Here is a 5,436-nt window from a genome sequence, read left to right as displayed (position 1 = left end):
GATCGATCTCAGTCCTTGGGGGTGGCCTTGATCTGGAGGTGATGGGAATGGGGGGGTGGGCTGGGGGGAAGGGGAGAAGGGCAGGAAGAGGGAGAACAAGGGAATCTGTGGCTGTTATGTAGAACTGAATAGTATTGTAAAATAAAAGAAAAATAAAAAATTTTAAAAAAGAGTAAAAAAAGAGATTATACATGCCTTTTATAAATCTTTAATTTCTTTTGAAAAATCTGACTAGACAGGTTGAGGAAGTGATAAGACAGTTGTATGAGTGGACTGGAGTGTGAAAAGAGTGGACCGTAGTAGACAGTCCTTCCCATATCCTCGTGGCTCCCTCCGGTCTCATGCAGCCACCAGCCCTCTATTTCCTCATTGAGAGTCACTGAAGAACATTTGTGTACAGGGAGACAGCACTCAAATTCTAGAGAGTTCACAGGCAAGGGAGCAGCCCCCAGCCTAAGGAAGATGAAAGCTGGTAGATAAGCAGCAGCTTCCTCATCCCTTTGGTGGCAAGCTTTGGGTGCATGTATTCCATAGTTTTCCCACGGATGCTTCTCAGGGCACACCGTGTTGACTGGCTACCACTACCATAGCATGTCCTCATTTCCTTTCTGGTGCTTCCTACCACAGCCTCTCACATTAGCTGCTTTTACCCAAAGACTTTTCTCGGGATCAGCTCCTGGGAAAACCCAAGCCCAGAGAGTGACCGAACCAGAATAAATCCAGGTTATCTGGCTGCACAGCCCAGACCTTAAGGACTGCATATGAATTAAATAATTCTCTCATCAGAACAATGAATTCTGAAGGACTAAACGGGAAAGGATCCAAATGCCAGACTGAATGGAGGAACGTGCCTATAATCCCAGAACTCAAGGGGCCGAGGCAGGAGGATTGGAAGTTTGAGACAAGCTTGGGCTACGTATGGGGACTGTTTCTGTCTCAAACAAGAAAACAGAAAAAAAAAATTCATTCCAAGCTGATAAAGTCTTATGGTCAAGTGTTGGTTTTGTTCTCTTAGGGTTGGTTTTGTTTACAGCAAGTTCTGAATTGGGTATTAATCTCCGTGGGACTTTGTGAGTACTTATCCGGTTGTGACTTTTCCAGTAACTTTATCTTCTCGGATTGGAGGAGGAACAATGTGATGGTGTGAAGAGCCTCTTAGCCATCAAAAAGATATGGCAGGCATGTGAAGGACAATTGTGAGTACTCATTCGCTTTTTCTACCAATCAAGAAATGTTAGCCCAGACACGGAGCAAAACGCCCATTCCCCCACATCCTAAGTTCATGAGGAACTTTGTGATGTATCCTCATCCTTAGAAGGAGAAAAGAGAGACCACAAGAAACAGGAAACAACCACATGCCATGTCTCGGTGTCATAGGCCTAATGTGTCTGGCATGCTTCCTTTCCCCCTTGTTCTCCAGCATTTATGGTCCGATGGAGAATCTGAACTGAGGTGAGCACAAGTGATTCCAAGTGGACACCATGTGAAAGGTTTTGCACTTTCTTCTTTTTAAAAACAGGTTTTAAAAAGTAATGTTTTACATGTCTGGGCGTTTGCCTGCATGGATGTCTGTGCATTGCATGTGTGCCTGGTGCCCATGGAGGCCAGAGGAAGGAGCCCGTGGAACTGGAGTTAAAGATGGTGGTGAGCTCCCATGTGGGTTCTTGGAATTAGAACTAGGTCCTCCAGAAGAGCAGTCAGTGCTCTTAACTGCTGAGCCATCCTTCTAGCTCCTACAGTTTATTTTTTAAATTGTGTGTGTGTGTGTGTGTGTGTGTGTGTGTGTGTGTGTGTGTAGATCAGAGGACAACTGTCAGGAATTTGTTCTCTCCTTCCACTGTGGGAGCTGACTAGAACTTAGGTCATCGGGTTTGCACAGCAAGAATCCCCTCTTCTGAGACATCTCACTTTTTTTTTTCACAGAAGGAAGAGATTGGCAGAGTTACTAAATCTATATTCAGCCTGGGCCAGCAGTAATGAGCATTGGCCACAATGACCTGTGGAGGTCACCAGGCAGGTGTGAAAATATATTGTGACATTCCCAAAGGTCTCTGGATTCCCTCTCGGTTATCCCCATTATCTGCATTGGAGGAAAGAAGCAAATCTCAGCATCCCTAGGATGCTTGAAAATCTGGTTTGAGACCCAACTCCACTCCATTTTCTTGGTGGACTCTTCCAGAGTCCAGGGCTGTTGTCTGTAAAATCACAGCCATCAGGATCCCAGCACAATGCAGCTGTATCCTTAGAGAGGCTCTAATAAAAAAACTGTCACCACTGTGGGCAGGACAGGGCAAACCAGTGAGCAACAGCACACACCAGAACTGGTGACATAAAGCATCAGTGTTGCTCCTAGACTCAGGGGACATTTCTGGAATGGAGGATAAGGATGGATTTGTCTGTGAAGGGGCAGGTGTGCCAGTGATAGCCATCTGTGCCTTCTGCAGGGGTGGGGTGGGGTGGAGGTGGGGGGACACTACTACTGCTGTTGCTCAGCCCTGATGCTGTTCTGCCTGTTCTAGGAAGCTGGTGTTTCCTGCTAGCAGCTCTCCCTCGCCCGTGGCTTAATCCAACTGGAATCCAGTGTAAGGAAGGAGGGCTATGGCCACCCCAAACAGCCAGCTTCCCATGGTGCAGAGTAGACCACAGAAGGGCAGAGAATGGATCGGGAGGAGTAGGTAGAGACTAGACCGCCGAATAATGGCAGCTGCCGCCCCGTAGAGCTGTTACTCTGTGCAGCTTTCAGAACACAGCAATCGCACGGCCAGCACCACACATCTGTCAGTAATATGTCACCTAGAGTTCCCAGAGCCTCTTCATATCCTGGTTGCCACAGGATTGGCAGATCCATTCCTTATGCTTTTACTTGGAGAATCACCCTGAGAAAGACAAAAGCCTGATTCCCATCCCTGGGCCATTATTTGTGAGTGACAATGACCCCTATAACAGGGTATTGGTTGGACCCAGAGTCAAACCAGTATGTGCTGTTTCCGCCTAGACAGGCTTCCTTCCCCCTATAAAGTAAATCTCCTCCAGATAGCTCAATACCACACCACTCCAGCTGGGCAGATGGTAAGTCTGTTCTTCCTCTCTCTCTGCTCAGAGGCTCCTTTGGTAAGTACAAGTCGTTTACAGAATCGAGTTCATTAATAAGAAACATTGTTATAATCCATTGGCTCTAGTCATTGGTAAAACAGTATGTAAGAGGCTTTACTTTTTTTCTTTTGACATTTAACCTTTATAGCCACTCTGTCAAGCATTAGTCCCTCTATTTTGCAGAAAATTGAGACTCCAAAGTTTTACTGCACTGTGAGTAGGTAGCAGGAGGCTTACTATGCACCTACATTGCTTGGAGACTTTCATAAAATAACTGATTTAATCATCACAGTTCTATAAAGGGCTGCTCTGTCCCCAACTCATAGCCATGTCAACAAATACTACTTGAGTTATATATTCTCTCCTAAACCTTTTCTCTAGTCACAAAACACATGGACGCCAAAAATAAGCATCCTGTCTTTAGAAGGTTTATCTTACAGTGGAAGACATGAATCACACAAATGGACCCATCTGAAACTATTCAGAGCTGTACTGAGTCAGTTGCTAAATTGAGCGGCTCAGTTCACCATGTTGGGGGGACTTAGGAAACAGGAAGACTGGGAAGTCGCGAGAAGAGGCTGAATGAGAGGCTGGTTTTCAGCGAGAATAAGGTTGGACGAGAGAGGAATGTCAGTGGGGACACTGGGATATATGGATAGAGAAGGAAGACAGAAGCAAGTCCAGCCAGGGGAAGAGGAACATGAGCTTACTGCAGAAGGGTGTCCTAGCAGCTAGAACAAAGAGGACAGAGCAAGAATAAGGACGCCATAAAAGCCGCAAGAGGACAAGAATCAGCGAGGCAGGCAAAAACTCTCATCTTAGTTATGGGGACATGGGATCACATGGGAGCATGAGGCATGTTCTGCCTTAGGAGGAACAGGAGACACCGACGGGATGGCTATCAAGACACTAATGCTGAGGAGCAAGTGCTAAGTTACAGAAGAGAATCACAAGGTGACTCCACTAGTCACCAGCATGGTCATGCTCAGTCAAGGAAGCAGGAACAGATGGAAGAGCTGTCTATGCACTGGTTTTCTGAATTATACAGAAGCATCTCCAAAATGGAATGACTATGACTCTTCTGGTTAGAGAAACACAGTTTTTGTTTTGTTTGTTTGTTTTTTCCTGAGGCGTGGGATGCCTACCTTTACCAAAAGCTTCCAGAACTCCTTTCTGTTCTATCAGACAAACATTAGGCATCACTCAGTTAGCTGCGTGAGACTTCAGGGTTGATGGGCAGGAAAGTCAGGGGGAGTAAAGGGAGGCTCTTTACATCCCCAAGTGTGTGTGAGGAATGCCTGAAAATTGGTAGAGTGAAGAAAAAGTCTAAACAAGTCCAATTTATCATCGTGTTAAATCTTGAGGAATTTAAAATACGTGGGTATTAATCAACCAGTCAACCACTATTTACTCATTGAGCAGAAGTCCTGCTCTGTTTTGCCCCTGAGAAGTGTTTATACCCATGGGTTCTGTAGGCAATGAAATGGCATGTTTTCATTAAAATATGCACTTTAATTTCTGCTAAAAATGTCTAAGGAACAATTTCCAATAAGTGTTATATGTTTCCTGTTAAGACCTAGTAACTCTGACATCTAGACCACTTGAAAATTTAGGTGCTTCCCTGCAAAGCAAAGAAGCACACCAATGATCAAATAAATAAAATCCCTCTCCGGTCAGCAGGTCAGCTCTCATTTCCTTAGGGAGAGGCCACAGTCATGCTGTAAATATATTTAATCTGTCGATGTCTGCCCTTTTCTCTGGCCTTCTCCTGGTTACTGAGCACAGAGTGAGAGCTGGATTTATTTGTTCTTTTAAATCTTTTGAATTATCTTTACTGCCTATAAATTAAGAGAAACTCATTCTGCCTTGAAAATAAACAGCATATCTCAGTCGAAAGCATGCCTCATGCTGTGTGATGTTTGTTCCAAACAATTTATCTTATGTGTGTAAAAAGAGAGAGAGAGAGAGACAGAGACAGACAGAGACAGAGACAGAGAGATAGCAGAGGGAGATGAGGACATGAAACGTTTTCTCAGAACATAGTGGGAGTATGGACTGAGTCCTTGAAGCGATAATAAGTATTAACTTGAAAACATCTGCTCCAATCAAGTCTCCGTCAAACTTTTGAAGAGGCTTTACCAGACACAAAATGGCATTTCCTGATCAGCTGTCGGGAATGCTGTGTGTCTACAGACATGAATCACATCCCCTGTTTGTACATTCCATTTCACAACAGAAACATGAGCCTTTTCCTGCTGGTCCCTACCAGCTTTGCAGGGCAGGGAAAGGAACCAGCCTCTCTCCTGTGAGGCACCCAGCCTGAACATTCTGCTCCCCAGGGCT

Source organism: Peromyscus maniculatus, chromosome 15, assembly GCF_049852395.1.
Source record: "Peromyscus maniculatus bairdii isolate BWxNUB_F1_BW_parent chromosome 15, HU_Pman_BW_mat_3.1, whole genome shotgun sequence".
Lineage (NCBI taxonomy): Eukaryota > Metazoa > Chordata > Mammalia > Rodentia > Cricetidae > Peromyscus > Peromyscus maniculatus.
The sequence above is the reverse complement of the archived record's forward strand: the minus strand, read 5'-3'. Positions refer to the sequence as shown.